At 37.7% G+C, this 13,378-nt stretch overlaps 1 pseudogene; it reads left to right on the forward strand.

Annotated features, from left to right (window-relative positions):
* Positions 1 to 586: 586 nt before the first annotated feature.
* LOC133784167 (uncharacterized) lies at positions 587 to 5,041 on the forward strand (annotated as a pseudogene).
* Positions 5,042 to 13,378: the final 8,337 nt, after the last annotated feature.

Below are 13,378 nucleotides of genomic sequence, written 5' to 3' on the forward strand. Positions count from 1 at the left end.
AGTTTTCGTCGGTGTTCGTTTGGTTTGTTTGGTTGGATTTGCTGCTTGAATACTCCATATCACTGTTTCATTAGTTTTCAAAGAGCTTAAAGAAGAAAATAGAGGGGAAAAAGGCAGAGGTGTGAGCTTATTTTGAGGGTAAAAGCCATCATTGAGTGCAAACACGAGTGTACTTGAGTGACCATTTTCTTTGAGTGAAACACGTGAGGGAGTGCAGTGAGGTCCTTTCTATAATTGTCTAACCTTATTGTTTTGCAGATTCTCCATCATGTCACAAAATATAGAAAGAAATGCAGGCAATGACGCTCCACCACCTACAGTTCCAAATCTACAAATTGAAGCTTTAATGGGGGAGATGAGGAGGATGTTGAGGGAGGAGTGTGAGAAAATACATGAGCGGTTGGATAGGGTAGAAGAGAGGGCACAACGGAGACCAAGGAGGAATAGGGTGCACCAAAGGGAGGATGAGAATGAAGGGGATTTAGAAGGGGTAGTTTCTGATGATGAGTTTGATAGGATGTCGACGGGTAACCATAATAGGAGGTATGGTGGGAATAGAGAAGATAGGAACAAGGTAGATAATTATATGGGGAATATCAAAATGAGAATCCCGGCATTTCAGGGGAAGAGTGATCCTGAAGCATACCTTGAGTGGGAGAAGAAAATGGAGCTAGTTTTTGATTGTCACAACTACTCCGACATGAAGAAGGTAAAACTTGCTGCCATTGAGTTTACTGATTATGCTATTGTTTGGTGGGATCAGTTGTGCATCAACAGGAGGCGGAGTGGAGATCGCCCTATTGACACATGGGAGGCCATTAAGAGGGTGATGAGGCGACGGTTTGTACCATCTCATTATTATCGAGATCTATACCTTAAGTTGCAGGGTCTTCGTCAAGGGTCCAGAAGTGTTGATGAGTATTATAAGGAGATGGAGATGGCTATGATTAGAGCCAATGTTGAAGAGGATCGGGAGGCAACCATGGCAAGGTTTTTGAATGGGTTGATCAGAGAGATTGTTGACCCAATCGAGCTACACCATTATGTGGAATTGGAGGATTTGGTTCATATGGCAATCAAAGTTGAGAGGCAACTCAAGAAGGGTAGTTCAAGTTCGAGGTCAAGACCGAGCCCACACAATCCAAGTACAACACCTTGGAGGTCGAACTATCCAAAGAAAGAAGACCAACCCACTTCATCATCTACACCAAAACCAGCCACCACAGCCACGCCACCTCAAGGTAAAACAACTCCTACTAAGTCTCATTCTAGTGAGATAAGGTGTTTCAAATGTCAGGGGAGAGGACACATTGCTAGCCAGTGTCCAAACAAGAGAGTCATGGTGATTCGAGAAAGTGGAGAGATAGATTCTGAAGATGAAGATGATCTTGCTGACATGCCACCATTGGAAGATGCTTCTGACAATGAGTATGGACCAGAATCTGGTGAGATGCTTGCACTAGTCACAAGGCGAGTCCTGAATTTGCAAGCAAAAGAAGAGGAAGAAGAGGTGCAGCGAGAGAACATCTTTCACACTCGTTGTCATGTGAGAGACAAGGTATGTAGTGTCATTATTGATGGAGGTAGTTGTACTAATGTTGCTAGTGCTTCCATGGTTGCCAAGCTGGGGCTTACAACGCTTAGGCATCCTTGTCCATACAAATTGCAATGGCTGAATGATAGTGGTGAAGTGAGGGTTACAAAACAGGTGCTAGTCTCATTTCGAATTGGCAAGTATGAAGATGAGGTGTTGTGTGATGTGGTTCCCATGCAAGCTGGACACCTCCTTCTAGGAAGGCCTTGGCAATTTGATCGGCGGGTGCAGCATGACGGCTTCACCAACAAGTATTCATTCACATTCCGTCAACGAACAATCACTCTAGCGCCTTTGACACCAAAGCAAGTGTATGAAGATCAAGTGAGGTTGCAAAAATTGAGTGACAAAAAGAAAATGAGTGAGCAAAAAGAGAATGAAAAGATGAATGAGAGTGAGGAAAAAGAGAAACAAAGAGAGAAAAGTGTGGAATCAAGTGAGAGAAAACAAAATAATTTTTATGCAAAAAAAAGTGAGGTTAAGAGAGCATTGTGTACAAAACAGCCCATGATTTTACTCATGTATAAGGAGGCTCTTTTAAATACTAACCAACTTGATTCTTCGCTGCCAAGTGTTGTTGTGTCTATTTTGCAGGAATTTGAGGATGTGTTTCCTGAGAAAGTACCACATGGTTTGCCACCTGTTCGAGGAATAGAACATCAAATTGATTTTGTTCCAGGTGCTTCCATCCCAAACCGACCAGCCTACAGAAGTAATCCTGATGAAACAAAGGAATTGCAAAGGCAAATTGAAGAATTGATGGAGAAAGGGCATGTGAGAGAAAGCATGAGCCCTTGTGCTGTTCCAGTGATTCTAGTTCCCAAGAAGGATGGAACATGGAGGATGTGTGTTGACTGTCGAGCCATCAACAATATAACGGTAAAATATCGACATCCCATTCCTCGTTTAGATGACATGTTAGATGAATTGCATGGTTCTTGTGTGTTTTCCAAAATTGATCTTAAAAGTGGGTATCATCAGATACGTATGAAAGAAGGGGATGAGTGGAAAACTGCTTTTAAAACTAAACATGGATTGTATGAGTGGTTAGTCATGCCATTTGGACTAACTAATGCACCTAGCACTTTCATGCGCTTAATGAATCATGTATTGCGTGCTTTCATTGGAAAATTTGTGGTTGTGTATTTTGATGATATTCTTATTTATAGTAAGAATTTGCATGACCATGTTTTGCATTTGCATTCTGTTTTGGATGTTCTTAGGAAACAGAGTTTATATGCTAACCTCAGTAAGTGTACTTTCTGCACCGATAAGCTTGTTTTCCTAGGCTTTGTTGTAAGTGCTACAGGTATTCAGGTGGATGAAGAAAAGATCAAAGCCATCCAAGAGTGGCCGACCCCTACAACTATAGGTAATGTTAGAAGTTTTCATGGACTTGCTAGCTTCTACAGGAGGTTTGTGAAAAAATTTTAGCACCATCGCCGCACCACTTACAGAAGTTATCAAAAAGAATGTGATATTTAAATGGGGTGAAGCTCAAGAGGAGGCATTTCAGCTACTGAAATACCAGCTTACTCATGCTCCTTTACTTGCTTTGCCTAACTTTTCTAACACTTTTGAAGTTGAATGTGATGCTTCTGGAATAGGTATTGGCGCTGTTCTTATGCAGGATGGGAGACCGCTTGCATACTTTAGCGAAAAGCTAAGTGGGGCTGCCCTCAATTACCCCACCTATGACAAAGAATTGTATGCACTAGTGCGTGCTTTAGAAACATGGCAGCACTATTTGTGGCCAAAGGAGTTTGTGATTCGCACAGATCATGAATCCTTGAAACATTTGAAAGGCCAACATAAGCTCAACAAGAGACATGCCAGATGGGTTGAGTTCATTGAGACATTTCCTTATGTCATTCGCTATAAACAAGGTAAGGAGAATGTGGTTGCTGATGCCCTTTCTCGCAGGTATGCCCTAATCTCCACTCTTGATGCTAAATTACTTGGGTTTGAACACATAAAGGAGCTGTATTTTGCTGACCATGATTTTGGGGAAATTTATGGTGTTTGTGAAAAATCTGCTGAAGGAAAATTTTATAGGCATGAGGGTTTCTTGTTTAGGGAGCATAGGTTGTGTGTGCCTAATTGTTCTTTGAGAGATTTGCTAGTTAGAGAGTCCCACGGGGGAGGGTTGATGGGACATTTTGGAGTTGCTAAGACCCTAGTTATGTTGCAAGAGCACTTCTTTTGGCCCCACATGAAACGAGATGTTGAGCGAATTTGTGGTAGGTGTGTCACTTGTAGGCAAGCTAAATCAAGAGTTCAGCCAAATGGCCTTTACACACCCCTACCTATCCCTAGTTCACCATGGGTTGACATTTCAATGGATTTTGTGTTGGGTTTACCTAGAAGTAAGCGTGGGAGGGATTCAATCTTTGTGGTTGTAGACAGATTTTCTAAGATGGCTCATTTTATTCCTTGTCATAAAACTGATGATGCCTCTAACGTTGCAGATTTGTTCTTTAGGGAGATTGTGAGATTACATGGTATGCCTAGAACAATTGTATCAGATAGGGATGCTAAGTTCTTAAGCTATTTTTGGAAAACATTGTGGGGAAAACTTGGGACAAAACTATTATTTTCTACTACTTGTCACCCTCAAACCGATGGTCAAACAGAAGTAGTTAATAGGACCCTATCCACCTTGTTGAGGGCTATCATAAGTAAAAATATTAAGACTTGGGAAGATTGTTTGCAACATGTTGAGTTTGCTTATAATCGTTCAATGCATTCTGCTACTAAATTTTCACCATTTGAAATTGTTTATGGTTTTAATCCTCTAACTCCTTTGGATTTATCACCTTTACCTGTTTCTGAGCATTTGAATTTAGATGGCGAGAAGAAGGCAGAATTTGTGAAGAAAATCCATGAGAGGGCGCGACTCAACATAGAGAGAAGGACTGAACAATACATTAAGCAAGCTAACAAGGGTCGTCATAAGCAGGTTTTTGAGCCCGGTGATTGGGTATGGTTACACATGAGGAAAGAGCGATTCCCAACACAAAGGCGTTCAAAATTGCTACCTCGAGGAGATGGTCCATTTCAAGTACTTGAAAGGATCAATGACAATGCCTACAGACTCGATTTACCAGGTGAGTATAATGTTAGTGCTACTTTTAATGTTTCTGATTTGAGTCCTTTTGATGCAGGTGACGATTTGAGGTCAAATCCTTCTAAAGAGGGGGGGAATGATGAGGACACCAAGACCCAAGTATCAAGTCAAGTTCCAGTTGGTCCAATGACGAGGGCACGAGCCAAGAGATTCAAGGAAGAACTTAACAGCCTAGTCCACAAAGTCCTAAAACAAGAGGAGACCGTGGTCAACATTGAAGGAGAACAAAGACTTGTCTTACTCATCAAAGTTGACTAAGTTAGGAGCTTAATGAGTTTTTTATTTTTAGTCACATTTTTTTTAGTCTTTGTTTATTTTGTGATAAGTCAAACATTTGACTTGTGTGAGTCCAATAGTCCTTTTGTCTTTAATTTTCAGTTTTCATGAGGAAGACAAAAGGCTTGTCTTTAATTTCGGTTTTCATTAGGAAGACAAAGGGGCTGTCCTTAATTATTCGGTTTCATTAGGAAGACCAAGGGTCTTGTTTTCATGTAATTTTCGTCCTTATAAGGACTGCCAAAACAATGTGAAAAGGCAGATTATGTTGAATGAAATTGTGAGTTTATTTCTTCTTGAGTTCTTGAAGAAACTTTTGAACTTATCAAGGAGATTCCTTGTGGCGTTCATCCTGACTTATCAAACGGATTCCATCCCCGTTTGTGGCGTCTTCCTCATACCAAGGTTCGTGCTTGGCTAAGCATTGGGTCGCGGTTCCATTCCAATCTCGTATGTTCTTGGTGGCTGTTCCATATTTGGTGTCGGGTTTCATCACAATGTTGGTGTGGTTCGTATCACAAAGGGCATGTTTGATGTAATTTTTCGGCTATATTAGGCCTTGTAAACATTTGGGAAAGGCAGATTTTGATGAAATGAAAATTGAGAGGTTTTCTTCTTGAGTTCTTGAAGAGACTATTCGAACTTATCAAGGGTATTCCTTGTGGCGTTCAATCTGACTTATCAAACGGATTCCCATCCCCGTTTGTGGCGTCTTCCTCATACCAAGGTTCGTGCTTGGCTAAGCATTGGGTCGCGATTCTTCATTCCAATTTCGTGTGTTCTTGGTGGCTGCCATATTTGGTGTCAGGTTTCACCACAATCGTTGGTGTGGTTCGTATCAGTTGGTATCAAAGCTTAGGATCATCCGGTTTGGCCTATCCTTTCCTTGTGTTTTTTTTTCTATTCAATTCGTGTTCTTATATTAGGGTTTCTAAAAAAATAAAAATAAATTCGTGTTCCTATATTCAATTCGTGTTTTTCTATTCTAGAGCTTGTTAATTTCCTTGTTTCAATTGTTTTCGTTGTTTCCCTTATTTGTTGTGAAATCCGAAACTACTATAGTTAATTTCCTTATTTCATTTGTTTCCTTGTTTTTCTTTTTCGTTTCGTTGTTCAAATCGTGCAATTGAATTAGGGTTTCTAAAATTTCCCCTAATTTGTTTTCTTTTTGTTTCTGAATTCTAGAATTAGGGTTCTTATTGTAAAAACCGAATTGTTTCCTTGTTCAATCATTTCCTTATTTCCAAAGTTTCCATTATTTTTTTGTGAAATCCGAAAGTACTCTAGAGCCACAAATTGGTATTGTTAATTTCCCTTGTTTCAATTGTGTCCCTGGTTTCAATTGTTGCTTTATTTGTGGTGAAATTTGAGATTGTTTTGGTGCCACGGTTTGATTGGTTCTCTATTATTGGTTTTGGGGAATATTGGTTCTCTCGCCAATTTTCATCAGTTTTTCTATGTTCGTTTGGTTTGTTCTGGTTTGATTTGCTACTTGAATCCTCCATGATATTGTGTGATTAGTTTTGAAAGAACTTAAAGAAGAGTACGAGTGGAAAAAGGCAGAGGTGTGAGCCTATTTGAGGGTAAAAGCCATTGAAATTGAGTGAAACACGAGGGGATTTGAGTGAAAATATTGTTCGAGCAAAACACGTGAGGGAGTGTGGTGAGGTCTTTTCTCCATATTATTCTAACCTTATTTTGCAGATTTCCATCATGGCACAAAATCCAGAGAAAGATGCAAGCAATGATATTCCGCCACCTGAGGTTCCGAATCTACAAATGCAAGCATTAATTGGGGAGATGCGAAGGATGATGAGGGCGGAGTGTGAGCAAATACATGAGAGGTTGGATAGGGTAGAAGAGGGAACGCAATGGAGGGCACGGAGGAATAGGGTGCAACAACGGGATGTCGAGGGTGAAAGAGAGTATGATGGGGGCGATTTAGAGGAAGAATATGATGGGACGTCAGAGGGTAACCATAGGAGGTATGGCCGAGATAGAGAAGCTAGGAACTGGGTAGACAATAATTTGGGAAATATCAAGATGAGAATCCCCGCCTTTCAAGGCAAGAGTGATCCTGAGGCATACCTTGAGTGAGAAAAGAAGATGGAGTTGGTTTTCAATTGTCACAACTACTCTGACATGAAGAAGGTAAAACTAGCTGTCATTGAATTTACTGATTATGCTATTGTTTGGTGGGATCAGTTGTGCATCAACAGGAGGCGTAATGGAGATCGTGCCATTGACACTTGGGAGGCTATGAAGATGGTGATGAGGCGACGGTTTGTACCATCTCATTATTATCGAGATCTATACCTTAAGTTGCAGGGTCTTCGTCAAGGTTCCAAGAGTGTTGATGAGTATTACAAAGAGATGGAGATGGCTATGATTAGAGCCAATGTGGAAGAGGATCGGGAGGCGACAATGGCAAGGTTTTTGAATGGGTTGAACCGAGAGATTGCTAATCCAATTGAGCTACACCATTATGTGGAATTAGAAGATTTGGTGCATATGGCAATCAAAGTTGAGAGGCAGCTCAAGAGGGGTAGTACAAGTTCAAATCCGAGACATATCCCACAAAATTCAAGTGCAACACCTTGGCGGTCGAACTATCCAAAGAAGGAAGAAGACCAACCTACTTCATCCTTTACACCAAAACCAGCCACGACCCTTCAAGGTAAAACAACCCCTACTTCGTCCCGTTCTAGTGAGATAAAGTGTTTCAAATGTCAGGGGCGAGGACACATAGCTAGCCAATGTCCAAACAAGAGAGTTATGGTGATTCGAGAAAGTGGCGAGCTCGATTCTGAAGATGAAGATGATCTTGCTGACATGCCACCATTGGAAGATGCTTCTATCGATGATGAAGAGTATGGGCCAGAATCTGATGAAATGCTTGCACTAGTCACAAGACGAGCCTTAAACTTGCAAGCAAAAGAAGAGGAAGAAGAGGTGCAGCGAGAGAACATCTTTCACACTCGTTGTCATGTGAAAGACACGGTATGCAGTGTTATTATTGATGGTGGTAGTTGCACTAACATTGCTAGTTCTTCAATGGTTGAAAAGCTAGGGCTCTCAACGCTTAGACATCCTTGTCCATACAAGTTGCAGTGGTTGAATGATAGTGGTGAAGTGAGGGTTACAAAACAGGTGCTGGTATCATTTCGAATTGGCAAGTATGAGGATGAGGTATTGTGTGATGTGGTTCCCATGCAAGCTGGACACCTCCTTCTAGGAAGGCCTTGGCTATTTGATCGGCGAGTCCAGCATGATGGCTTCACCAACAAGTACTCATTCACGTTCCATCAACGAACAATCACTCTAGCTCCATTGACGCCAAAGCAAGTATATGAAGACCAAGTGAGGTTGCAAAAATTGAGTGAGCAAAAGAAGGAGAGTGAAAAGATGAATGAGAGTGAGAAAAAAGAGAGAAAAGGGTCGAATCAAGTGAGAGAGAAAAGCAAGAGAAGAGTTCGATCAATGAGGGAAAATTAGAGAGAAAACAAAATAATTTTTATGCAAAAAAAAGTGAGGTTAAGGAGGCTCTTTTAAACACTAACCAACTTGATGCTAACAAGGGTCGTCACATGCAGGTTTTTGACCCTGGTGATTGGGTATGGTACACATGGGGAAAGAGCGATTCCCAGCACAAAGACGTTCCAAATTGCTACATCGAGGAGATGGTCCGTTTCAAGTGCTAGAAAGGATCAATGACAATGCCTACAGACTCGATTTACCAGGTGAGTATACTGTTAGTGCTACTTTTAATGTTTCTGATTTGAGTCCTTTTGATGCAGGTGAAGATTTGAGGACAAATCCTTCTCAAGAGGGGGGGAATGATGAGGACACCAAGACTAAAGATCCAAGTCTAGTTCCAGTTGGTCTGGTGACGAGGGCACGAGCCAAAAGCCTCAGTTTAGGAGCTTGATGAGTCTTATTGTATTTTGTCATCTTGTATTTTTTATTTAGTCTTTGTTTATTTTGTGAAAAGTCAAACACTTGACTTGTGTGAGTCCAAGAGTCCTTTTGTCTTTAATTTTCGGTTTTCATTAGGAAGACAAAGGGTTGTCTTTATTTTTCGGTTTTCATTAGGAAGACAAAGGGTTATCTTTAATTTTCGGTTTTCTTTAGGAAGACAAAGGGGCTTGTCTTGATGTAATTTTTCGGCTATATTAGGACTTGTAGACATTTGGGAAAGGCAGATTTTGATGAAATGAAAATTGAGAGGTTTTCTTCTTGAGTTCTTGAAGAGACTATTCGAACTTATCAAGGGTATTCCTTGTGGCGTTCAATCCGACTTATCAAACGGATTCCCATCCCCGTTTGTGGCGTCTTCCTCATACCAAGGTTCGTGCTTGGCTAAGCATTGGGTCGCGATTCTTCATTCCAATTTCGTGTGTTCTTGGTGGCTGCCATATTTAATGTCGGGTTTCACCACAATCGTTGGTGTGGTTCGTATCAGATATATCGCCTACAGGGGGCGATATATCTCCCCTCTCAGCATAATTTGAAAGTTTTTGAAATCGTTTTCCATTCAACCCTTCAACCTCTTGATAAGTCCAGCATCTTTTTGAACGAGTCTTCAGCCTATGCTGAACGATAATTCAAATTATTTTCACTTAAAAAGCCATTATTTTTATTCAAGTTAAATGAAGATCTCTTCATTCCTAAACTCTATAAATAGGACCTAGTACCCAGCCATTATTCATCTATTACTCTAAGTTCAGAGGCTGCAAGTTGCTAGGTGAGTGTGAGAGTGTAAACACTTGGGTTGGGAATCATAAGCTTGATCATCATAAGCTTATCAAACACTTGGGAAGTAAGGTTTTATAGCATTTCGGTGAAAGGTTTAATTGATCATATAAGTCTTCAAGGTATTTCCAAACTCTAGTTCGTTTCTGTATTATGTTCTTTAAAGTTCTCATAGTCTTCTACTCATTCTAACCTTATTCTTATTTTGGTTAGGAAATCTAAGTTATTGAGCACAAGGTTTTGGTAAGTATATTTTAATAGTATAATTCCTTCATCTCTTTCATCTCTTTTTCTTCAATAGACTCACCCTTTCATAAATGGTTTTTAGGAGTGTTCCAAAGTCCCAACTCTGTCCTCATATCCCGGTATTTTTGGTAAGGAAAATAGGATATAATTTATATGTTATATGCTTTTTATATGTTATCTTATGTTTTTATGTTATGAAATATGTTATGTTATGTTATGTATGTTTGTAGGCTTGGGCATATGACCCATATGACTAACAAGCCCCAAATGGATTATGGGCATATGACCTACTTAGCTAGTAGGACCCCACTAATCTAATGGGCATATGCCTTGTTTAGTCTATGGGACCCCAAGTAATAATGGCCATTATAGTATGTGTATGATATAAGTGTTATGTTATGTTTTTATGTTTCTTATGAAATTTATGTATATGAACTATGTGTTAGATTTTCCTTGCTGGGCATTAGGCTCATTCCTTTTTGTTTATATGTGCAGGAAAATAGTCTTAGTGGCGGGAAAGGTTCTTGGAAGCTTGGAGAATGTGTATTGAGGTCGAATGGATTCAAGAGTCGAGCGTTACGATTCGAGGATGTAGTTTTGTTTTTATGTTTTTTTTTACATGTATTTTTTCGCACTTGTTATGTAATCCCTTTTTATTTTAAATTATGTTTTGTTTTTAAAACAATGGGATCCCATATCCTAACCTAAATTTTATGTAAGTTCAACTCTTATTTTTACAAGTTTCTTAATAAAGTTATGGTATTTTCACTTGTAAGTTTTATCAAGGATTAGTATGTATAGTTTTTGTTAATGGTCCAAAAGTCTAGAGTAGTTGGGTCATTACACGTATTCCTTAGCGCCTACTTGAGGAGATCTTTTATCCAAAAGCGATCATTCTCGCTTAGATAACACTATTGTGAAACCATACAGTGACTCAGATTAATGATGGCATTTGATTAATTAAGTTTATGTCCTGAAGTTGAGCGATTGGGAATGAACTTAACAATTTGCAATTAATTTAAAATCATTTGTTCTTAAATCTTAGAACTTAAACTAAACCCTTGAATTTGTAGCCTTATCACATTATTCATAAAACAACATGCCTACAAATAATGGTGCTGGAAATTTCGAAATAAATTCTGAATTGCATAAAGAGACCACTTTCTTAAGCCTAAAGAAAACTTTCATTAACACTTTCTTATTTTCCTTATAAAATAAAAGTGTTTAATGCTATCTCCCACTTTATTAAAACTATAAAGGTAATATTTTGAAATTAGAATTACCAAGTTGAAAAAAATTACTTTTTATTTTATTAATCTTGTAAATTAAAAAGATCAATTTTCAGTAAATTAAGAAACCCATCAGTTTTATTATCAAAAAATATTTTATTTTCTCAATTAACCAAATAAACAAATTTTAGTCCTAAGTGATAATTATTTTTGTGAAAAAATAAAGTCCTATCTCACACAAGTGTACTATCTTAAGATTTTTCAATAACATGTAAAACTTCATTATATTTTAAGCCACTTCAATCTTAACCCTTAATCCATATATTTACTTTAAGAAAAAGAAACATGATTTGACTAGTGAATTATGACTTAAAGTTTAAAAAACCAAATTTGTCCAAAACATAATTTGATTTGACAACCTTTTTAGAAAAAAACAAAACTCACAATCTATAGGTTATTTATTAGTCAACTCTTGCAGGACTTTTAATTAATATAAAAAGATTCTAAATAATTATAACCATGTTAAAATATTGATTTTAAACTTGTCAAAACGTTGCTCAAACATACACTCTTCAAGCTGCCATTTTTTTCCACTCCAACTTGCAAATTAACCACAAAATGCTTATAACTTGACCTAGACATAACGTTTTTTTTGTGTTTCAAAATTCTAAAATCAATTACTCTTCCTAAATAATGAAATTCGGAAAGTCCTACTTGAAAATTTGATCATTAACCTAGTGTTTGGCCCGTTGGAAGTCACTGTAACACACTACAACAATTTTGACATTCAATGACTCCCTACAATGCCTTACATCAATGGTGTAAGACATTAAAAATTAGGAGGGATTTTACATGTCTTATGTTGGGAGACATTTAATTTTTTTATTAATTTCTAAAATTGTAATACATTAAAAGTACAGGAAAACATTGAAAATTGGGGGTTTAAACACATGTCTGTGGAGACATCCAACGTCTCGCACTGGGAGACGTGGGACACATGGCACATCTCCCAGTGGGAGACATTGGAAGTCTGGACATCCAACGTCTCCCACTAAAAGATGTGCCACGTGTCCCACGTCTTCCTGTGGGAGACGTTGGAAGTCATGGACATCCAACGTCTCACATTGGGAGACATGCCACGTGTCCCACGTCTTCCAATGGGAGACGTTGGATGTCCATGACTTCCAACGTCTCCCACTGGAAGACGTGGGACACGCGGCACGTTTCCCAGTGGGAGACATTGGATGTCCCCACTAATATTGACCCCCTCCTTCCTTCCCTCTCAGACATACAAAGCACGCCCAAACCAGAGGCAAATTCAAGGCGATTTCTAGGGCAGAAAAGGTAATGTTTTCTCTCTATTTTCATAGTTTTACTTATTTTTTTGAAAAAAAATCTTAGGTTATGCATAAAAATGAATAGTAAATGCGATTTTGTGTTCGTTTTACATTATTATGAACTTTTCCCATTAATTGTAAGATTTTCTTGGATTTTCCATAGTTAATTTCTAAGAATTTTTTTAATTTGTTGACAATATAGAAACTATTTTAATTTTACATATCACATTGTATAGATTTCATTAAATATATGTGTTTATGATTATTTTTAATTATTATTATTTATTTCGAAATTTAGCTATACTTTTTTATATATTTAAATTTTTTTATTTAAATTCTAGCTATTTTGATTATATATAGTTATGTTAAAATAAATTTATTAAATAATGTTTAAAATATAAATATATGAAAAGTTTTATGTTTTTGTTGATTATTGAGCTTTTAGGTTATGAAAAGTTTTATTGATTTTTTGTTTAGTTTAATTAGTGGCTTATTGGATTTTTTTTTATTTGTTTAGCAATCATTTACTTATTAGATATTTAGTAATATTTGTTTAGTAATCTTTTTACATATTAATTAATTTAATTTTGTAGGTTGTGATTTTGTTGGTGAGATTTTAGGGTATTTTTTGCATCAAAATTTCTATATCAAGCACACATTTGAGGTAATTAAGTTTCTATAATTACAATAATAAGTTATATATTGGTAGATATTTTTTGATATTTTATTTATTAATTATTAATTTAATTTTGTGGGTTTGTGGATTTAATAGCAATAATAAGTTATATAATTTAATTAATTTTCTATAATTACAATA

The sequence above is a fragment of the Humulus lupulus genome, chromosome 6, assembly GCF_963169125.1.
Source record: "Humulus lupulus chromosome 6, drHumLupu1.1, whole genome shotgun sequence".
Lineage (NCBI taxonomy): Eukaryota > Viridiplantae > Streptophyta > Magnoliopsida > Rosales > Cannabaceae > Humulus > Humulus lupulus.